The 24,675-nt window shown below is 37.6% G+C and overlaps 2 long non-coding RNA genes across 2 annotated transcripts in view; one reads left to right on the forward strand and one right to left on the reverse strand.

Moving 5' to 3' along the window:
• The window catches only part of LOC116073413, a 68,795-nt gene extending 62,370 nt beyond the window's left edge, over positions 1–6,425 (reverse strand). Inside the window, exon 1 of the long non-coding RNA XR_004111791.1 lies at positions 6,358–6,425. This is a non-coding gene — a long non-coding RNA (uncharacterized LOC116073413). The remainder of the gene's footprint in view (positions 1–6,357) is intronic.
• Positions 6,426–6,562: 137 nt separating this feature from the next.
• Positions 6,563–14,812, forward strand: LOC116072462. The gene is made up of 3 exons (XR_004111465.1): positions 6,563–6,608; positions 7,493–7,554; positions 14,710–14,812. It is a non-coding gene; the product is annotated as an uncharacterized LOC116072462 (long non-coding RNA).
• Positions 14,813–24,675: the final 9,863 nt, after the last annotated feature.

The raw sequence follows: 24,675 nt of genomic DNA on the forward strand, positions 1-24,675 counted from the left end.
CTGAGATAATATCTTCACTGAAAGTTGAGGGTTTCACACCAGCCAAGGTTGCAATTTTTTTTTAATTTGGAGTTATTTTTTACAAGGCATTGGTGAAGTATTCAACGCAGTGGAGAGATCAATATTACAGACTAAATGTTCAATTAATAAAGGGTAATGCTTGATTGACAATTTCTGGCTTAAGATAACCAGACACAAGGAACAGATCTGATAGCTATCAAACAAACAAAGAAAAAAAATCAAATAGTCCTGGTCCCAGGAAGAAAAAGTAAAGAAATAAAAAGAGAAAATCACACCTGTGTTAAACATTCTGCAAAACCACATAGCTGAATCTTCTAGGGGTACTTTCAGTCCCTCCATTCATTGCTAGTGGAGATTTAACCATCTTTGTGAATAGTAAAACATTACAATATATTCTCAGAAGATCAACAGCATTTTCATCAACCCAAAGGCTAAAACTGTCAGCAGCATCGGAGGTTTATAGCAAAGTGCTGTCTGCTTTCCTGTGCCCTGCTCAGACTGTGTGCCCACCAATGTGTTTGGTAAATACTTTCATTACTCTCAGTGTTCTACTTAATAAAAATCTCATGTAGCTACTTCCACTGGAGCATGGTATTTGGAAAAACTTCCCAGAACTTTATCTTTCATATTTGGCTTGAGGATAAAATATCTTGTACTCTCTTTAAAAATGAAAACTGTGTTTTGTATCTATATCTGCGATATTTCCCTTACTTGGAAGCAAAGCAAACAATGCAGAGTGCTCACAATAGGAGATATCACCACATTAACATTCTTCACACTATTTAACAGTGCATAATTTCTAAAATATCCTCAAGGGCTTGAGTCACTTTCTGTATCCTTACTATTCCTTCCTATCTGTCTCTTTTTATAACTCAAAAGCCATATTGTTCTCAGAGCCAGACAGGCTTGTTATCACAGATACACAAGAGGAAGCTTAAAGGAAAAAAATGGACTACCAATACCACCAACTTTACTCACATGTTTTGGAGGCCACATAAATCAAAGAATTTTAAAATAACTGTTATATTAACAGGAACATACATAATGAAGTAGAATCTAAAATCTGTGCTACATTTTAAGACAAATGATAAAGTAACAGTGCAGTAGAAGTGCAATCTTTGTGGTTCAAAGTACTCTTTTAGGAAAAATCAAGATGCACATGTGGATAGAACACAATACAACCTTTCATCTGTCTCATAGATGGGCCTGTGTCTCATCTTCCACTAATAACTGAACCCTGTCACTCTGGATGCTGCTCCTTTAAGCCTGCCTCTTAGACACATGGAACTAATTACTTTGGTGTCTGCAGACAAACTTTCATTATGTAGTTTCATGCTGTCAATCCATGTGCTGCTTTCCTCATCTAGAGAACATGTTCTCAAACTGTGGGTCAGAAACCCACATGGGGTATGTAACTGAGCATGGGAGTCACAGAAGAACTAAAAGCTAAATGTGTGACAAAACAGTTGGGAAAGCTGTAGAACGATCTATCCGGGAGTATTCTGGGATGTTCAAGAGCAGCCTGACAGTCCGAGATACAAATTAAAAAGCTCATTGGTCACATAGTGGCAATCTCCACTTCAGTTCAGCTTTGCTCTGTTTAAGATGCCTATTTAATGAACCCTCACTTGGCACAGATGCCAAGAGAGCCCATGACAAAATTCTGAGTGCCAGGTCTGCTGTGGTCTGCAGTGTGATCCGTTGTGGGGAAAAAATTTTCAAGGATGTCTCCGGGAGAAAATGCTTTTCTGGCACCGGAGGCTCCAGGCAGAGGTGGGAAAACCAGCACAACCTTGTGATACAATGACTTTTTACATAGTATTTTTGATTGCCAAGAGCCAGATGGGATGATTTTTTATTAAAAAAAAAAAACTTGAATTTGCAGCTACAAGACAGAATTGAGCTCAAGCATCTTCAGTTACTGAGTGTGTAATTCAAAGCTGTGCTTCCCAGCTTTGCATTGTGTTATTACTCCATGAAGAAACCTTCTTAGACATCTTTTTCTTAAACTTCTTCCATGAAATTTCAATAATGACAAACATAATGTATATGTTTATATAGTGTCTATAAAAAGAGTAAGCAGGCTTACTCAGCAGAGTTGAAGGGCTATAGGAAATCAATGGCTGCCTAGATGACAAATCAAGCTTCTATAGGAAGACTGAGTTCTCTGAGAGGTTAAACAGTCCCAGAGGTGACAAGCACATGTACATGTGACTAGGTAATATTTTAAGTTAAAAGTTAACCTAAAAGTCTAAAACATAAGAAACATCTTTCTGACTTGTGCTTTCCATTAGAAGCATCGCTGAAGACTGCAATAAAAAGGAGGAAAGTTTATCCCTCAGCAGGAGACCTGGCCCCAAAGGAGAAAGCACAGAAGAGTGGCGAGGCAGACTAGCTCAGCTACCACTCAGGTCCAGACCCAGGGCTTTGAGTAGCCCACCCAACATCTACCTGTCTATGAATTGCTGACCTGTATGAGGAGATGGGTCCTGCAGAACCAATGGGGCAGTTCCTCCAAGATACAGGGAAACAACTGGATATCTGAGAGGAATCCTGATGAGGATTCAGTATTGATGGTATAGCAGAAGCCAGAGGTCTCCAACCAGATCAATGACTCATTGCAGTGAATATTTGCAAGTAAAGCTGTTTAGGCAGAAGTGTATTCTCTACTGTATAGCATACTATGACACACCATTTGCTTCCATGCTGAGGTATTTTGGTTATTTGTTTGTTTTATTTTTATTTATTGTTTTCTTTTGATTGAGATAATGCAAGGGTGAAGGGTAGATATGGAGGAACAGGGAAGTGTGGGTTTGGGTGGATGGTGTTAAATTCACTAAAAATAAAAAAAAATTCTTTTAAAAAAAGGAGGAAGAAGAAGAGGAGGAGGAGGAGGAAGAAAGGTTCTTTACTTGGGACTTATAGCAAGTCTCTAAACTGGAGGTCCTCTAAAAAGCTGAACACTTTCAGCTTTTTTAAATTTTAATTTTTAACTTTTTAAAACAATTTTACAGCAAAATAGATGTACAAAGTGTTCCCAATTACTAATATAAGGCCATTAGTCATGATTTAAAAAAAAAGAAATATTGGAAACATCAAAAGCAGGAGAGATGGTATGGTGGTTACAACGTCTTGTTAGAAGTCATGAGTTCTGAGTTCTTATCCTGACACCCAGAAACAACCAAGCATCCTGCAAACACTTTTAACCCCAGCTCCAAGAGATCCAGCGCCCTCTTCAGGCCCCGTGTGTGCACAGGCTGGCCACATACCTAGACTCATATATGTGAATAAATAAAATCTCTTTTTGTAAAAAAAAAAAAAAAAAAAAAGCATATTTATGTCCACAGAAGACTTTCTTTGTTCAAAAAATTACTACATTGTTTTTTATAGCAACTGACTTTTCATTTCTCCAACAATTGTCTTAATTATGTGTGTCTATGGTTTAAAGAGAAAAGCCTACATATTTGTACTCATTTATTTTGTATACATGACTTTCTTATAATCTCCAAAATGTATTTGTCTTTGAGACTCATTTGTATTGTTGTGTGCTTAATTTATTATTTCTGTTGCTACATACTATTCCATTATAAGAAAATATCACAGTTTATGTAGTAATGCCCTCTTCAGGGGCATTTAGACTTATTTTTTAATCAAGTAGTTACTGTGAATAACTTACTTGTACACATTTTATTACATCATTTGTTTTTATTTTGTGCATGGTTTGTGTATATTTTAGTGCAAATACTTATATATTTCTTTAGATTATAACTGCAGATAGATGTTCTAGGTTAGAGGCATGCATGCACTCAATGTTACCTTAGAAAAAAATCAAAACACTTCCTCCAATGGTTAATGCATTCTCTTTTTCTTCGGTGTCACTAAAATTTTCAGTCGGCCACACCCCTGAAAAGAACTGAGATTCTCTTCCCCTGCATCATGGAAGAGGAGGGAAAGAAGAAGAAGAGGAGGAAGAGGAAGAGAAGGGGAAAAAGAAAAACTAGGAGGAGGGGAGGACATGGAGGAAAACCTCAGTTCTCAGAGAGCCATTGTGTATATAATTTAAACATTTTATTTGTATATGAGAAATTATCAAATGAGAAATACAAATAATTTTTAAATTTTACTAGGAATTTGTTCAAGGGTAATTGTCTTACTTTGGGTTTTATTGCTGTGAAGAAACACCATGACCTTATAAAGGAAAACATTTAATTGGGCTTATAGTTTCAGAGGCTTAATCTGTTATCATCATGGTGGGAAGCATGGCAGCATCCAGGCAGACATGGTGCTGGAGAAGGTGCTGAGAGTTCTATATTTTGATCCACAGGCAGCAGAAGGGGATTGTGTGCCACACTGTGTGAAACGTGAGCACAGAATATCTCAAAGCCAGGCCCCATGGTGACATACTTCCTCCATCAAGGCGACACCTCTGAATAGTGTCACTCCCCATTGGCCAAGCATTCAAATACATAAGTCTATGGAGCCATACCTATTCAAACCACCAAAGTAATTAAAGAAGAGTGACACATGCTGTTTCCTTACCACTGAAAGCACAGATTTCTCTTTTATTGGTTATATTTGATATTGTTTCATAATAATAACTATTACTGTCTTTTTGTTTGGTTTGGTTTGGTTTGAGTTGGGTTGGTTTTTTTGTTTGTCTTTTGATTGTCTTGTTTTTTTGTTTTGTTCTGTTTTGGTTTTGTTTGTTTTTGTTTGGCTGGTTGTTGTTTTGGCTTTGTTTAGCTACTATATAAAACAATGGGTATAGCTGGAGACACAAGCAGAACTTAGCTTTTGAAGTGCTGAAAATATAACTTCATGCCTACTGAAGCATGATGTTTGCTTTTGTTAAGATGATAAGATGCAGAATGAATTTCTACTTGTTTTGTTCCGAAACAATTAATACTACATGTAGTCATGGCAGCAGTGGATATTCTACTATTGCATCATCTTTCCACCTCTAAAACCAACTGAATATAGATTTTTAAGGGAACTAGAAAAATGGTTCAGTGGCTGGAAGTATATACTGCTCTTGGAGAGGAGCCAGATTCCATTCCCAGTACCTATATCCAATAACTCAGAAATCACCTGAAACTCCCGACCTGGAATACCTGGTGCCTTCACCTTGCCTGTGATGAAACATGCATGTATGGGGTGCACATAAATTCATGTTGCCCAACACGTACATATACATGAAAAATTAATAAACATATAATTTATCTTTAAAAAAGACTTATTTTAGACAAGGTTATGAATATATGTGGTGTCACACAAAAAATCCAAGCACTGACCAAGCTGAAATAGGAGAATTGTAAGTTTCAGGAAGCTTGGAGTTCAAAGATAACCTGTCTCGGAAACAAAACCTTTCAATGTTCTGCAGAATTAACAAATGATTTCCTTTATCTTAAGAACAAGTATTCAATCCATATATATTATTTTCCTGTAATATTTTTAAAGATAAGGAATTTGTTTTAATATTATTTCCTACTTTATTATCTAGATAAGCAATCATCTTAACTTATTCCAATATTTTTCAGACAAATTTAGTAATTTGTCATTACCTAAGAATAGTACAAATAGTGTGAACAACAGAGAATTGGCAAAGATGAATTAATAAATATGAGGAAAAAATGAACAGGAAGGATCAAATCCAACAGAAGATGAAGAAGGAAGAAATGAAAGTAAGAGGTTGAAAAAGAACACTAGCTACACTAGTCAGTCCTTCAGATGTTTTCAACCATTTGAAGCAGTGCTTGTGGCTGTGGATGAAGCAGTCTGCACAATTCTAGGGGCATAACAAACCCTTTGTTTTATGAGACTGGTACTTGTGGAATTGTTTAGTGTAAAACCTGTATGTCAAACAGTGACTCTCTTAAGCACACTGCACATTAATGTTTATGATCTTAAGAGGGGAGTTCTAGAGTAATATTCCACTTCACACATAATAAAGCTAAAGCAAAGAAAGATTAAGTATCTTACCAAGGATGCCACAGACGAATATAGAGCCAGATTCCAATGCCATTTCAGATTACCGCACTGCTGCATAGGCAATAAAACTTTTGTTGAATTGAGCTAAGATGCACAGAACTAAAAATAAATGTTCCTGTGAGTACAACAAAAGAAGTGATTTCAGGAATAAAGGATTTCACGGGTAAGAAATTATATGAGAGGACAGGAACATTACAGCACCAAAACAAAGCAAGGAAGCTTTCTGCTGGGATGTGGACCCTGGACTAGAGTAGGGAAGAGATCAGTTTGAAAAAGAAATCTACTCTTTTACCAATTTGTTGTTTGACAACTACATATGTCGATATAATGTATTCTGATCATACTCACCCCCCACTCAGTCCTGTTTTCTCACTAAGTGACCATCTCTCTTTTGTGGTTTGTTCTGGTTGTTTGGGCTTTATGGACTACTGGATTTATTCAGGACCACTCACATGGCCATGAATGTGAAGTGGCTACATCACAGAAGACAGTGACTTCTTTTCTGCCCGCATCACAAACTCTCTTTTTGCTGTGGCATTTAGCTCCAGTGTAAAAAGAAAATGGTCCCATGGGAATTGTCCATAGGATATAGCAAACAGGTAATGCTGTATTTAAAAAAAAAAAAAACTGCAAAGTCAGCCTTAATATTCCTAGCTGAGTCTTTTTTTAACATCTGTGCTTGCATGAGTTTCTGCCATGAATGTTTACAGAGAGGTCAGAATAGATTAGAATCATTGTAACTGAAGTTGTAGACAGTTGTGAGCCCCTGGTATGGGCATATGGGACTCCAGTCCTTTAGGAAAGCATTAAGTGTTCTTAACTTTAGTGGGACTTTCTAGTACCCAGCAGTGGATGCATAAGACACAGAGATTTATTAATATTTATTTTAGCTTAGACTTTTAGCTGGGCAGCCTCTCATCTAGCCCAATCTAAATTACTCTTATTCTATCCCTATGTTCTGTCACATAGCAAGTTCTTTACCCCTCTTCACATGCCACCTTCATGTCCTGCTGGCAAATCCCTGCACCTGAATTCTTCTCCCAGAGGCCCTTTCTCTGCCTGAAAGTTCCACCCTCCAGTTTATTCCTAGCTATTGGCCATCAGATCTTTATTAAAGCCAATCAGTAAGTAAGGAATGTGAATATTTACAAACAATGAGGCCAGTGATAGGCCATAGGTACAAAACCAAGACATGACTTAGCTCTCTGCCAGTATAGCAATCACCCATTAGTTAAACAGAGACAACCTTCACATAGGGCACCCCAACACTTCATCAGTAAGCCATCTGTCCATCCTCCACCTGTGCATTGTACAGCATGATGCCAATATTCTTCAAATAACAAAGGTTCCATTTAAGAAGCCTCAATAACAGAAATGGAGGAACCATGCACACACTTTAACTCTGAATTGATAGAAACTATATATTCCCATTGCCTTAGAGTCTTTCTGGATTTTAACTGATTGTATATAATCTCTTTCTCAGCTCTAGAGCCAAAGAAGCCTTCATGGACCTGCTTCATGGACCCTCCTAAAACTACATACAATGTAAGAATAAGATTAGTTTTATGGTACCTATCTTTTACAACTAATTGACTGGGAAGATAAGCTAAAAATCTGACTGGGACTAACTACATGGAACTCTTTATATTGGTCTTAAAAAAGCTTTTTAGGACTCTAAAGACTCATGAAATCCTATCAGAGATATTAATAAGGACTCTTCTGCTCTATGAATATTGAAGCTGTTGTTGACAATCTATAATAGGTATTTCATATAAGGAAGTGTATTCATCAAATTTTGCATATGTTTGTCTTTATGTATATTATCTTTTTTCAACTCATCCCTAGTTTCATGATCTCATGTCCACTGAATATTTTTGTTGTTGTTTTGGTTTTTGGTTTCGCATTTGTTTTTGTTTTGTTTTTGGTTGTTTTGTTGGGAGGTTCACTTTGTTTTCTTGTTGGGAATGAAATAGCATTATATCAAAGGCTGGGGACAGACTCACAATGTGCACACATCTGCTTCCAAAAGTGCTGAGATAAAAATGTGAAACACCATCCCCAGTGCTGCTAAAGGTTTATTTTCTGGAATCTCTACACATTTTCATACCCAGATGCATTTGTCTTTTGCAATATTACAATTGCCCACGATGTTTCCTTTAATGTGAAAAGTATAATAATCTCAAGACAGTATAAGTAACTAAGTTTACTAGGAACCAGAAGCAAAGGAAGTGGAAACATCATATCATATGTTTCCATTTGTTTGCATGTATACCTGCTATTCAGTAGTTTCACACAATGGAAACACGATGCATCTGAAACCCATGACTATGGGTTTCAGCTTTCTGCCAGTTGTGACCTTTGTCTTCATCATTCTCTGCTTGGAAAACAGTCCTTCTCCAATTTGTTCTTGTTCATGTGATCACGTCCACAGATATTTGAGGACAATTTCTCTTTAAAAGTTTTAAAATGACTTAAAGTACAACATTAATTCAACTGACAAGCTAAACTCCTCATCCTCATGTCTGAGTGTCTGATAGTAGATTGTCAACATGAAAAGTCACCAAGGATACAGGCCATTGGGTGTTCTTCTTGGTATTATCTTGGTTAAGTTGAATGAAGATGGAAACTCTTCCCACTGTGAGTGTCATCATTACCTGTACTGGGATACTGGACTTGTATAAAAAAAGGATAAAATGGGATGAGCAAACCATTTGTCATTATCTACATCCTAACTAAATATAAAATGTGACCAGTCACCTCAAATTCCTGCTGTTGAGAATACCCAGTCATGTTGGTCTGTGCACTTGAACTATGAGCCAAAATAAACTCTTTCTTTTGTAAATTGATTTTTTTTTCAGGATATTTCATCATAGTAACAGGAAAAGTGACCAAAATAGCATGCACACATGGGATCCCAAAGTTAGACAGAGATGGGAATCTGAGCCTTCTCCAGTTTTCCCTGAATGTGTACATAACCCTGATTAATAACATATGCATAATATGATAATAACTATGCATTTGAGGATCTTCTGGATTTCAAAGAACATATAAGAGATCATCTTGAGATAGTATATAGATATAATCCTAATTTTTTAATGTTTTACCATCAATTCTTCATTTTTCCATACTGCCATAATTGGCTCAAGCAATTGCCACTAATTGTTTTAACACATAACAGTGAACAAAATTTTGACCACTTTGGGGAAACTCTGATGCAGGTCAAACACACACATCCTATATGTAGCAACCTTTCATAGTGGTCACATAATCAGAGTAAGAACTGGGATTCATGTAGGAGGACTAACATTGCATAATATCTGAAAAGGATGTGAGACCACTGATATTCAATGAAATTGCAAGGCACCTGGATTTTAAGGCTACCAAGAGATAGAAATGAACAACTGAAATACCATAGAGTTTTCTGGTTTTACAAAGAGTACACCATTACGTTTAATAATAGCTGACAAGATTATTGCAAAAATTTGTTCATGAATTTTTAAATTGGCAAACTTCTTGGCATTGCTCTTATTGCTTTTAGAATTTTCACACATTTTATCTCCATTTTTCCCAGCGGTGTTATCCAATGCTTTGTTTAGAGAGGATAGATGCTTACATTCTGTATGTGAACCTTAATTACAGTGAGCTTTAGAGACATTTATCATGAAATCCTTATGGAAACATATATAAATATGAGCTGTTTAATAGCACAATTAATCATATTGAGTTAAATAACTTAATATAATGAACAGGGTAATTAATAAATTGGTTTGTAACTACAGGGAGCTCTCCAGTGACTTAGCTTTTGCTCAGATATAATTTAGAAGCTCCTGAGTAATTTTTGGTAACCATTTAGAAAACTTTTCAAAGAAATTGCTTTAAAATTTTTTAAACAAAATAATTTAGGTAAAACTTTAAATTTATTTTTAAACATAAAAAATAGAGAAGCACCCAAGACAATGTTCCTTATTTGGCTTTTAAAAGAAATGATGTTTGTCAAGAAAGAAAAAATAATAGCAACTTGTAAATGAGAGAGAACATGAGAGAAAAAAACTATGTGTCAACTACTATGTTGTGACAGGGCAAAGTTATGCCTGATTTGAACACATGCACACAACTGTTCTTGATAACAATAGTGAATACACCAGGCAGTGGTGGCACATGCCTTTAATTCCAGCACTTGGGAGGCAGAAGCACTTGGATTTCTGAGTTTTAGGGCAGCCTTGTCTACAGAGTGAGTTCCAGGACAGCCAGAGCTATACAGAGAAACCCTGTCTTGAAAAAAAACAAAACAAAACAAAACAAAACAAAAACCAATGGTGAACAAGTAGCTCAAAAGTAATTTTTAAAGATTTTTTTATTTGAGTATGTGAATATTTGTGTCATATATATATGTAATACATATACACTGATATATATACTTGAGGAGGTAGATTCACTTGGGATTGGAGTTAAAGGTGCTTATGGGCAACCCAACATGGGTGCTGGCAATTGAATTCTGGTCTTTTATAGGACCAGTACATGTTCTTGTGCCAAATGTCTGTCCTCAGTTCCAAAGGAATCCATGATATGCAGTAGACACACACACACACACTTACATATATACATATATTAAGTGTGATTATAATCTTGTGTGAAACAAATGATAAATATATTTCCTTGACAGGCAGACACATTTTAAAAGTGTGTCTCCCACCTCAATTATCATGTTTTAGTAACTCGCTTACAATAATTAGAAAAAATGTAGGAAGAATTGGGAATATGCAATGGTCTTTAAATTATGGTATATTAAACTAGCAGAATGTCAGTCTATCTTCTTAATCTAGAAAGAGCCATGTCAAGGGAAAATTTGATATTTCTATGCAGTTTACAAACCAAGATGTTTGGCAGTGAGTTCCATTAGTAAACAGGTCATTAGGCACTAGATTCATCACAAAACATACAAAATTAATGCTTAGATAATATGTGCAGAGGTGATGGACACTTGAATATTACTAAAAGTATAGTTCCATTCTCAGTTCTCAACTGGTCATAATTATTTAGTGTGTACATAGTAGCATAATATATTATTTAGAAATCTTAAATTTATCAAAACATAGGAAAACAGGTACAATTTAAAAACCAAAAACAATGAAAGATTTTATAAGGAGACTATCCATTAATACACAAAAACAATATGACAATGGAGTTAGGGGCAGTGAAGGTAAGGCTTTTCAGAGAAGATTATGTGTTGCAGTTTTCCTTTGAGAGTCTAGTAAATAAGACTTATAAGAAAACAGAGAGAATGAGAAACGCCTTTCCCAGAATCTAGTAAAAGATCAATTAAGAAAATTTAATGGTAATTTTTTCTTAAGTCATTAGTAAAACAGTGAAACATGGAAATAGAATTGCATTAGATATAAGTTGACTTAGAAGGTTGAACTGTAGAAAAGATGCCTTAGCTTTGGGGATAACCAAAACATGAATGGAACCAAGAAGAACTGTTTATTGTTCAAGAAACTCTAAACAGAATATCTACTGGAAGAGCATTAGAGATGATCTGGAAATGGAATTAAGTAGAGAGTCTTACTTCTGTACGGAGGAAGAGCCAAATAGCCAAAGTGTATGGTGTGACTATTATTTCATTATTCCTGGTTTACAAATCTATACCAACTTCACAATTCATGATCAAATATCAACTAAGCATTAGCGGAGTATCAAGTACTGGCTTAAAAACAGGCAAAGAACTGATCTGATTCAGTTGTCTTTTTCTGGAACTTCCTATCATATAATAATTGCTAAGAAAAGATGAGGCCTAAGAGCTTTTTAAGGATTAGCAAAGAAATTTGTCAGTGGTGCAAAGAAAAGATGTAGGATCAGAAAGCCTGTAGAAGAAAATGATTTCTACACTAAGATGGAAAATGGTGGTTAGCTCCCTAAACTGAGAAAAATGGCTAGGTATATTAGACAGATGACTGATAAATGCTACAATAGCTGGATGACTGACAGCTAGTCTCAGGAAGAACATAGAGCAAGCATTAGAAATGTGACCTAAAGGGGTGCATATTTCTCAGAGTGAATTGCTAGATACATAGTAAAATGTTAGCTATTTTTAAAGTGTTTATCCATATCTGAAAGCTATGAGATGGTTAAATACTAGAATAACATAATCACATTAATATTTAAAAGACTTCAGGTGGGATGAGCTGTCAAGACACTGTAGAAAAGTTCTGAGGGAATGGTAATGACCATGCTAGGGGTTTCATGGAGATGGAGAAAAGTTGACATAATCAGAAGAGACTTGGGGATTAGAATGGGGATTGATGTAAATTCAAGGTGAAATTGGGATTACAGCCTTCAGGAAAAGGGAGATAGTACCAGGGATAAATTTCTGACTGAGTTCTAACAGGTCTGAGTGTATTTTATATGGTGTCAGATACAAAGAAAGGACAAAATTGAATCCATTTTCACCATTCTTAAGATTGCTATTCCTAAGAACACAGAAGTAGTGCTTTGTCAAGTTCCCATGAGAACTTGAGCTAGATGCATGCACACATTTACATAATTTAGATTTGTCTGCCTACAGCTAAGTTACAAAGGATCAGAGCAAGACATTTATCCTCATTCTAGGTAAAGCACATCTACTTTCCCCTTTAGGTGCCTACTATTTTTTGGTCATTTCTTCTGCACAACATGATCATTGGTAATAAATCTAATTCCAGTGTTAGGCCAATGATCAAAAGAGAACCCCAAGACTAAAACACACTAATGTGTTGCCATAAACAAGTTGCTAGCTCTAAACTTGTCTCAATCTGGTCAATGGTAAGCTAGCAAAGTAGAAAATTCACTTTATTATGTAAAACACAAAACTGACTCTGCCTTCCCAAAAGTTGATGCATACTATTCAAACTACTGCAAGGAAGACTTTACGAATCACCTTAGAGAAATAAAAATGATTGTTATAAAGATAATCTGTCCACACATTGTCATGGCAACTGTTTTTGGTTATTCCTGCTGTTAAGAAGGCATTGATGACCTCTGGAGAAAACAATCTCCCTGAGTCTTCCATGAACCTACATGATTATTCACCCCATCTCCACAGCTCCCGAACTGCTCTCCATTAGCTAGTTTTAGACACCAGTTAAATATTTCTCAATCTACCATCCTTGCAGCCTTGTAGAAATTGTGTAGGCATGGCTGGCTGAGGGAATGTACTAGCCTCTTTATTGTAGGAAATGAGGATAGCACTTATTCCAGGTATTGTTGTAAGTTAAATAAAATAGGACATATGCAGAGTATTATGGGTATAATGCACCCTGTTTACTTAGTAGTTGGCAAATATTTATGTGCATTTTCTATAGCAAACTATCTTGTCCCTACAACTATCACTGGAATTCCCATGAGAGGTCATACCGAGATGTACACCGATTTCTAGTCTTTTGACCCTTTCCAGGACAGAGTCAGGCACCCAGAAGAGTTCTGGACTTAGAAGGGCTAGCAAACCTAAAGCTGGTAAAGTCATCCTCCATCATTTTTATATCTTTAACCCATTCCTCAGTGGTACAGAAAAACCTGAGAAGATATTTGCTCTATATGTATAGATAAATCATTGTGGTCTTCATGCTAAATGTAATGGGGTCCAATGTCAGTAGGTAACTATTTTTTTCTGTTCAAAAATAGGAAGCCTGTCAGTGACTCCACAGCTTGGTCTGGTGGCTTTTTAAATCTCAATATGAAGCGATATTGGGTATTGGACTTTATCAATGTGGGTGTTAAATCTCAAAAAAGAAAAACATCCTGTTTTATGAATAATTTTGTGTCAATTGCTTCTAAATTAGATCCATATTTCTCCTGTGAATTCTTAATTAGTATCTTTGCTCCCATCTAATTCAAATTTAACATTTTTTTGTTTTCTTTACACAGATTCTATTTCTGTGTGACTCTAAAATTCTCTCTCTAAAAGGGTGTTTTTGAAAGGGTCCAGATGGTACTGATAATTATTTATTATCTTTAGCTTCAACCATTATCTGTCATCCAATCTGTGAACTTGCAAATCTTGTTCACACTTGGAGTTGCTGTTGAAATTCAATGGAAAAAAAAATCTTAAGTAGTAAGTGAAGAAGAGTCAGGCTTATTATGGGAGTAGAAATACTTTCAAAGGTTTAATTAAAAGGCTGATGATTGTACTGTCTTCACAATGGGGTTTTATGCCTCTAATCTTTTCTGCTCATCTCCAATTTGCTGAATAATACTCAAGTATATTTCCAAAGAACATGTCATAGTGTAAATTAACTTTTATCTTTCACCAGAGTGAATCTAGGTGGGGCAGGGGGATAATCATTGAAGTGTTTGTGCCAATATAACAGCTGACTAAAGGCCTTCAGTTAATTTTCACTGAAAGGACATGACGACATTCCTCCTTTTGAAAAAAAAAAAACTGGAGGGGTGGTCTCATAACATCAACATCTGTAAAAGTTAGAGCTTTTATTACTTTTATTACTTTGTTACTTTTATTCTAGGACCAAACCTAGAAAAGTCTGATACATTGCAATTATTTAAAGTCACTGAAATTGTCTTCCATCCCTTGTGGAACACTTACAATGTACTTACCAGATGTTAGCCACCCATAATCATACTGTTTAATACTTCCCTACATTTTGTGTTTCTACATGATACAACATTTATTGCATTTTACTATGATTTATTTTCATTTTTTTCTTTTAGATGACCCCCATAAAACTCATTGGAGTATGAGCTGGACTTTTATATCTCACCTTGCACAACATCTATGAAGAAATATCAAAATAAACTTACTTTTTTCTCATAATTATTTATGACCACTTACAATATCATACACAGTAGAGTATGTATGTGTATGTGTGTGTGTATCTGTGTTTCTTTAACCCATCCTAGAAAACTTCTAAAGTTCCACTTCCAGCATGATAAAATAACTTATAATAAATACAGTCAACCTCTGCTAAAAAGCAACTGTGAAAGAGAACAAAAACACACAAAGTAAAATTTCATAATCTGTACAGCAGGTACCTCAGAACTGACACTTATGAGAACTGACACATGGCTATTATCACATGACCATAACATACAACAACATGACCAGAATATTCTGCCACATAGTCATACTATACCAAGACATGATCATACATTCTACCACGCAACCATATCATTCCATGACATGACCATAACATTCTACCAAATTGCCATACCATACCATTACATGACCATGCCATTCTAACACAGTACATACTCCCACTGCTTCCTAACATTTTGGGGCTTATTTTCAAGACATAGATATCAAAGTGAACTGCTGAAGCAGAGATAATAACATAGGTATTTTGAAACTGAAACTGAAACTGGGTGTGAGAGAACTCCAAACTGGAGAACGTTTGACTAGGTGGCAACATTTTATATATATATTTTTAGCACAGAACTTGATCAAGGGTGGGACTTCTCAGAGCAAGACTCTTTGAGAACAGCAATGACTGCTCCATAGTGGAGGCACACACACACAAATGCTAACAACTTACTGCCACAGAATCTAGTCAAAGTCAATAGAGCTCTCTAGCCATCCCATAAATTTAGCTGATACTAGAACATCTTATAACCAAGAATCACTTCCCAGAGTTCTTGTCCTCAAAGAGTAGTTTCTCAATGTGCAACAGGTAACCAGACAGTTACAGAAGTCCACAGAGTCAAAAAAGTTTTCATACCAGTACCCAATCACTATTGCCTTACCCCATGCATTGACCATATCATAATGATTTGCACAGATGAAGAAAAAGTAAATGTGAGATGTGTCACATCCAACTGTCAACTACAACACAGTGACCTGCTGAAAATTCTTCAGTCCCCACTGTAGAGCACTGACTGTATAAGATTGTTATTACTGCTATATACTTATTTCTTTTATTCCATCTTAAAAATGTCCTTGATGAAGCAGTTTAATTTCATTAAACTTTGATATTGCACATATATTAATAACCTTCGTATATGCATAAAGCTCCTCAGCTGCATACTAAAATAAAATAGATATCTCAATAAGTAGCTATACAATAATTTGAATTACAAGTTAAATATTTTTTCATGAAATGTTTCTACTTAAGATCAATTAAAAAGAAGTTCATGTATGAATACTTTATAGATACATCCTCAAAGCTTAATAAAGTAAAAATTTATGAAGATAAGCCAAGAGTACTTGTGTTGATAACAAAATTTAAAGTATCAAGTAAAAAAATGTGATTTGGGAAAACTTGCATCTGTTTCCATGGTAATGACAGAGTCTCAATACTTAATAGCTCTGTAAAGGCATGGCAAGTATAAGTATCCAAGAAAGCTTGTCAACAGGGAGATCATCATCAACAGATGTGTTCCAACTTATCATCGTGGCATGTTACAAAATCCTGCCTGAAGAAATTTTCCTTTAAACTGTCAACAATGACCAGCAGATATTAATGTATCTAAACCTGGGTTTGGAGAGATATATGGCTCAGCAGTTAGGAGCACTTATTGCTCTTAAGGAGGACATAGTTCATTGCCTAGCACCATGTGGGGGCAGCTCAAAACCATCTGTAACTCCAGATCCAAAGGATGCAGCACCCTCTTCTAGCCTCTGCAGGTATCAACACTCATATGATACCTCATACTTATCCGCACACATACACGTGAATAAAAATAAAATATTTAAAATATTATTTGAGCTGCTGAATAGGGATGCAAGTAACCTTTGTCTATTGTTCCTGTATAGAGAGAAAATGTTACATGCATTAATTAATTATAGATTTGTTTGTACATTTTTAGCTGTTAGCTGTGTGTAAAATCATAGTGTCTATGAATGGGAAGTTATTTCTCCTTTCATGGAAGCTCAGTCTGTGAAACTTTGCATGCTGACTTTGCATTTTATCCCACTACCTTTAATTCTCCAGAAAAATCTTCAGTGTTGATGTAATTCTTGGTTCAGTCACTTTCTCAGGAAACACATCTCATTAACTTCCCTTTAGCCAGGTACCTCTTACTGTGCTAAGTATGGGTGAGAATATGATGTCACAAGCTTAATCAAATTAACTGTCTATAAAAACCACTTTCAGAATGAGGCTGGAGAAAAAGCTCCATCAGTATAATGCTTGCCTTGAGAGAGTAAGATCCTGAGTTCTATACCAAACATAGGGAAAAGTGGCAGCATAATGGATAATCCCAGTGTTGGGAGCAGAGACAGGTGTGGCTCACTCGCCAGTCAGTCTACTTGGTGCATTCCAGACCCATCTCAAAAGAAAAAAACCATTGCAAAAGAGAGAATGACACCTGAATTTCTTCTCTGGCTACCATGGATGAACCCATGCACACATTAATATATATACATACACACCACCACCACCACCACTACCACCACCAAAAACAGCAACAACAATAACAATTACTTCCAAAACCAATCCTAGTCCTGTCTCTTTTACAAAAGAAGACACGGAAGGTCTAATTTGTTTAATCAGAGGTAAATTCTGAAAAGCAATTAGCAACTTTCTCTATACATTCTGTTATAATCCTGTCTTCTTCTAAAATACAGTTAATTTTTCAATCAATGAAACTTAGGGATTCTGGCTCAAAGTATTAGAGGTGTCCTGTCTTTCTGTTTAACTTCCTCAGAGTACAAACAATAACTCCTCTTTCCATTCAACTATAGCTTATGATGCCTATTTTCTGAGTTCTGTACATATTTTTATATTATTTCTCTGCCAGAAGTGGAGTTGGTGAAATCATTTTCCCTTCTCTAGGCTGCCATCTTGTCCAATTGATGGATTCCTTTGCCTTACAGTGTCACCGCCTCACCAACCAGCAGAAATAAGGAGGTGACCATGAACTCTTCTCCAAGCAGTTCATTCAGGCATCTTGTACTACCGAATCATTCATTCATCCCTCTCCTTAGCCCCCAGAACACGCAGGTTAAATACTTTCCCTGGTCCCAATCAGCATCAGCTACGCAGTGAAGCATAATAGGCTGCGGGAAATCATGCCAGCTTGCATCACAAACTGGAGGCACTCAACTTTTCCAAATAAGGACTTGTTATTGCGATGCTCTCTGCTCTGGCAGGAGGCCAGGCGCCATACTTAGGGTGGCAGCTTCGGCCCTCCATAGTTCCCCCTTTTTGTTTTAAACACAACAGGCAAGAGTAGAGGTCTGATCTCCAGTAACCATGAAAAGGACATTGCAATGGCCCTACAACCTAGTGGCCAGCCAAGTTGGTGCCATGCCCGCCCTATGCCTTTTTCCTGGAGGTGGGACCTGGGGCATCAACCCACATGCAATCAGACGTGCAAGAGACCTCTAGAAGCTGATCTCTACTGCAGTGCTTAGCCTCGCATCCTGAGCGTGAGGAAGAGCATACACTATTCATTCAGAATAGTTAACCAAGCCTTTGGAGATTGTCCTGCCTCCAGGGCTGCAAATGCTTGCACTACCAAGGCAGCCTGTCATTGCTGCTGGACCTGCATACTGCAGATGCACCACAATGCCAATATACTGACAAGGACCAGTAAAGCACCCACAGTTCCAATACCTGCCCACTCTTTCAGATAATTCATAGCATGAGAGATCCAGGATGTCAATCCACTAGCAAGGGACAGGTCAACTCTGGTGGAATTCATGTGGACTATGGCTATGCGAAGATCCTGCAACAGATGATCCAATTCTCTAGACCACCTCCCTGTAAGATACATTGACAATTGTCTAGACAAGTTCTATTGGCGGGGGCTTCATGATTAAAATTATGAAGGGGTTCAAACCATGCTGCGGTTTAATTATACATCATCACACACCTTTACTACTAATTTTCTCAACAAGCTGAAAGCATAAACTACCTTCTAAATATATACTAAAATTACCTTCAACAGGGCTACTTTCCCTATCAAATAGTAAATAGGGCAACTGCAAACTACTATTGGTATTAAAAAAATCGAGGAAACATTTGAGCTGAATATCTCAAAGGCAGAGGCTTTGGGAACACTGATAGAATTCCCCAACGTGGCTCAGCTTGCACCAGAATCAGCAGAAGCATCAGCAATAGCATCAACCACTTTATCTTGAGGTGGGGCGCTTTTCCTCATAAGCCGTTCAGTAATCCAAATGGGATCTCGGTGGTGCTGCGGAAACACACAAACAGATCCTCTCGCCCATGTCAATACCGGATCCGGGCCATGCCATGAACCTGTCAAAATATCCTTCCATTGCACAAAACCTTTAGAAGTGGAAGAGGCAGATACATGCCATTCTGCGGTCGATTTTCCTTCATTATCCAATTGAAAAAAATTAAGAGTAAGGAGAGCAATAGATATCTTTTCTCTCGGGGTAAGGCCATAGCCTATTCCCCCTTTTTGTTTTAATAAGCATTCTTTTAAGGTCCTATGAGCTCTTTCCACTATTCCTTGCCCCTGTGGATTGTAGGGTAATCTATGGATTAAATCAATATGCATTTGTTTACAAAAGGACACAAAAGAAGATGCAGTATATGCTGGGCCATTATCTGTCTTTAACTACTTAGGTGTTCCCCATGTGCCCCAAGCCTCAAAGCATTGATTCTAACATGTCTGGCCTTTTCTCCTGCCATAGGGGAAGCAAAGATGATTCCAGAGCAAGTATCTACAGAAACATGCACATATTTTAGTTTTCCAAATTCAGGTATGTACATCACATCCATCTGCCAAACATGAAGGGGACAGAACCCCCAGAGATAATCCCTAAGGATGGTTGAAGTATAAAAGGAGCACAGTGGCCACATGACTTCACAATATCTCTTGCTTCTGTCCTGGTAACTGCAAATTTCATTTGTAAGGTTTTTGCATTAACATGAAATTGTTCATGAAAATCTTTAGCTCTTCGGATATTAGTAGCCATAAAAATAAACACAGCCCTGGTTGCTTTATTGGCCACATCATTTCCTTCATAAACAGACCCAGGTAATCCAGTATGTGCCCAAATATACTGCACAAAAAAAGGGAAATTTTCTTTCTTTAGTCAAATCCTGCAATTGTTCTAATAAATGGCTTATTGGGCTATTAACTTTTATTTTTCCTACCAACTCTAAACCTTTCAATAAATTAACCACATATTGTGAATCAGATAATAAATTAAAACTCCCCTTCATTTCTCTAAAAACCTCAATTACAATTTTCAACTCAATAATTTGAGGAGATCCTGGTGTAAATTGCCTAATTATAGGATCCTTCCCCTGTATAACATAAGCTCCACATCCATTTTTGGATCCATCTGTAAAAATAGTTACAGCTCCTGCAATGGGACTTTTCTGGGTAATTTTAGGAAAAACAATTGGATGCTCCTTTACAAAGCACAGCAAGGGATCCTTAGGAAAATGATTATCAAAGTCTCCTGAATATGAACATTTCAAAATTGTCCAATCATCAATTGTAGCAATTAACACCTCTACCTGTTTGGCATTATAGGGAGTGATAATTATATATGGCTCACACCCAAAATACTGACGACATTGTTGAATACCTGACAAGGCTAATAAGACTACTGCAGAGGGATAATGTTCTACAGTCCTACTAATAGCACTTTTGGGATGGATCCACAACAGAGGAGCACCTTGCCACAGAACCCCTGTAGGTTGACTCTCAGTTGCCAAAATACATAATGAGATCTTTTCAACCAGGGAGCGCCGTGCCAAAAAGGCGTGCTCCAATTCCTCCTCCACCCTCTTCAATGCTTCTTGTGCCTCATCAGTTAATTGTCGAGGAGAATTCAAATCAGGATTTCCAAGCATAATGTTATATAAAGGCCTTAATTGCACATTGGGGATTCTCAAATATGGTCTTACCCATTGAATATCTCCCACTAATTTTTGAAAATCATTAAGTGTGGAAAGTTTATCAATTCTTAAGGAAGTTTTCTGTGGAACAATTTTTTGAGAAAATATTTTCGTCCCTAAATAGGCTATTACTTTTTCCTTTTGAACCTTCTTAGGAGCTATAAATAAACTTGTCTGTTCTAACTCCTTCACTAATTCTGTGTAAGCTGCATTCAACCTGGAATCACAATTTGCTGCTACCAAGATATCGTCCATATAATGAATGCATCTAACATCAGGATACTTTTCTCTAATCGGTTTAAGGGCATGGGCTACATATAATTGTCACATGGTGGGGGTTTTTGCATAACCTAATCCTTGGAGAGTTTGAGAGGACTCTTGAAGAGGCCATCCCTTGGGTCAATCCTTCTTTGCTATAATGCTTCTATCAGCACCAGTATCAAGAAGCCCTAAAATTTTCTTTCCATTCACTCTTATCTCCAAAAGAGGGTATTGATCCAAGTGTAGGCTTACAAAGGCTCCATCTGATCCCGTAGAACCAAACTCTCCTTTTCCTCGTTCTTTATCTTATGATGGAAACATTTCATGACAACTGGGAAGAATAAGAATCTGAGCTAATCTATCTCCAGGGGAGATGGAAACAATCCCTCGGGGGGAGAAAAATCATAATTTTAACAACCCCAGTATAATCAGGATCTATGACACCAGGATGAATAACCAACCCCCTTAATGCTGATGATGAATGGCCAATTAGTAACCCCACTGTTCCCTTGGGGAGTGGACCTTGGAAATCTGTTTCTATTAACTGAACGCCCATCTGAGGGGTTAGTACAAGTCTGGTGGCAGAACAGAGGTCCAATCCTGCTCTCCCCTTAGTGGCTCTCCACGCTGATTGGGTTGCCACAGGGTTGGCCATTTCCCCTCTGGCTCACTCTCCATTGCCCCCATATATTTGTGGGCCCTGAGGGCGAGTGCCCCGCTGCCCATTTTTTGACCTGGCTCCACCATAGCCTGTAGTAAGTGGCTGTCCATTAATATCTTTCACTGATCTGCATTCATTGGCCCAATGATTTCCCTTTTTACATCTTGGACACAATCCAGGTTGTTTTGTGCGGTCCTGCGTAGCTCCTGTTTCTGCTGTTCTTCCTCTATTGGGACATTGCGTTTTAAGGTGTCCCAGTTGTCCACACCAAAAGCATGTACCCGGGTTCCGCTGGTTACCTTGCGTTATCTGCATAACCACAGTGGCAAGGCCTGCATTAGTTAATGGACTGCCCAGTTCCCTACATACTTTCATCTAAACCTCAAGTCCTTTATGTTTGTAGGGAGTTATGGCAGCCTTGCATTCCTTGGTACATTGCTCATAAACTAATTGCTTAATCAGCAGCATGGCCATATCCAGGTCTCTGAAGATCCTTCCAGCTGCTTCTACCATTCTAGCCACAAAGTCTGAAAAGGGCTCCATGGGTCCCTGAATAATTTTAGTCAAATTTCCTGCAACTTCTCCCTTGTTAGGCAATGACTTCCATGCTCTTGTAGCAAGCATATTAACTTGCTCATACACCTGCAGTGGATATCCGGTTTGCTGCTGTGCAAACCTGCCCTGTCCCAAGAGCATATCCAAATCCCAGGCAGGATTACCAGCTGCTCGATTAGCAGCAGCCTGTTCATTGGCATATTCTATTAAAAAGGCTTTCCAGTCCAGATACTGACCTGATGAGAGGCAGGCTCTCACAGTGCTCATCCAATCAGAAGAAGTCATGCAATATCTGTGAAGAGCCTCTAACTGGGAAACAGTAAATGCCAAAGCTATACCATAAGTGTGGACTGACTCAGCCAAGTTCTTTATGACTTTAAAACCCAATGGTTCATGAAACCTTTGCCCTTGGGCATCTTGAAATACTGGGAAGCAATGCTGACCCCTAGCTTCCCGCCAAACTTCTGAACAAAAGGAAGTACTGTAAGTGGCAATGTTATAGTGGGGAGGCAAGGATACAGGTGGCCCTGGGGCTGTGGGCTCCACCCTAATGGTGGACTTCTCCATTTTCTGTACTAACTTCTCAAGTTTCTCTTCAGAATCTGAGCCACTTTCATCAGTCTGATCTTTCTAAGACTTTGCTGACCTCTCTTCCTTCAGCTGTTCTAATGCTTCCTGTTCCTTCTCTACTGCTTTAGAACACACTTTATCCTCCAGGCAGCTCCTAAGCAGTTTCCAGATTGGTCGCACTCCATCTTTTAAGGTTCCTTCCTCCCAGGCAAAATCCAGATCTCTCCCTAATTCATCCTAGCTGGGCAGTGTCAGGTGACCCGACACTATGAACCAAGGGGTAGCAATATCTATCTCTGACAGAAATCTTTCTAGGGTTCCTCTCTTCAATTCTATCTTTTTTGCTTTTAATAGCTCCTTAAGAGCAACAAACACGGGACAAGATTGCGAGTTCCCCATACTATCACTTTTGATTTGCCCTTAACGGGACTTTATTGCTCCACTTCCTTATTGCCTCTTCACCGAGGTCCTTCCCTTTCATCCCACCTTACCTGGGAACTTACCAGTCGACTGCCCAGTCTACAAGGAGTTCTGAGCCATAGAAGATGTCCCTGTACGGGCCACCACTTGTCGCCGCCTCACCGCCCAGCAGAAATAAGGAGGCGACCACAAATTCTTCTCCAAGCAGTTTATTCAGGCATCTTGTACTACCGAATCATTCATTCATCCCTCTCCTTAGCCCCCAGAACTCGCGGGTTAAATACTTTCCCTGGTCCCAATCAGCATCGGCTACGAGGTAAAGCATAATAGGCTACGGGAACTTTTCCAAATAAGGACTTGTTTGTTGCGATGCTCCAAATAAGGACTTGTTTATTGCGATGCTCTCTGCTCTGGCCGGAGGCCAGGTGCCATATTTAGGGTGGCAGCTGCGGCTCTCACATTACAGGTTTTAATTTCATAAGGTCCCATTTATTAATTGTTGATCTTAGTGCCTACAGTGTTCTGTTCAGTGTTTGTTCTTCTGAGTCAAAGCATTCAAGGATATTACCGACTCACCTTCTATTCTTTCAGGCTCAGTGTACCTGGTTATGTTGAAGCCTTTGGTCCACTCTGGCTTGAGTTTTATGCAGGGAAAGAAATGTGTAAGTATTTGCATTCTTCTATATCCAGAAATTCAGATAGACTAGCACCATTTGTTGAAGATGCTTTCTTTTTCCAATGGTATATCTCTGTCTTCTTGATTTAAAAAAAAAAAAAAATCAGGTGTCAACAGGTGTGTGGATATAAGCATGAGACTTCAATTCTATTTCATTGATCAACCTGTTTTTATGCAAATACCATGATATTACTATAGCTCTGTAGTATATCTTAAAGTCTTTCAAGGTCTATAAATCATTGTGTTGAAAAGTTTGAATGGGGACTGCCTTGAATCTGGCAATTTTTACTGTTAATTCTACTGATCTATGAGCATGGGAGTATTTCCATGCTCTGATAGCTTCATTTTTTTTTTCAAAGACTTGAAGTTGTTCTAATACTTACTTGTTTAAGGTTACCATGATGCTTTTGCTCTTATGAATTGTACAGTTTTCCTGATTTCTTTCTTAGCCCATTTGTGTTTGAATGTAGTTTGAATGTACCTATTTTTTTTTTAAGTTAATCTTGAATCCAATCACTTTGCTAAAGGTTTTATCATCTGTAGGAGTTTCTGGATAGAATTTTTGGAATAGCTTATGTTTATCATCATTTTATCTACAAATAGCAATGTTTTGACATCATTTCTAATTTGTACCCCCTTTATTTCTTTCAGTTGTTTTATTGCTCTATGTAGGACTTCAAGTACTATATTGAATACATAGGGAAAGGGTAGTT

Source organism: Mastomys coucha, unplaced genomic scaffold (genome assembly GCF_008632895.1).
Source record: "Mastomys coucha isolate ucsf_1 unplaced genomic scaffold, UCSF_Mcou_1 pScaffold23, whole genome shotgun sequence".
In the NCBI taxonomy this organism is placed as follows: domain Eukaryota; kingdom Metazoa; phylum Chordata; class Mammalia; order Rodentia; family Muridae; genus Mastomys; species Mastomys coucha.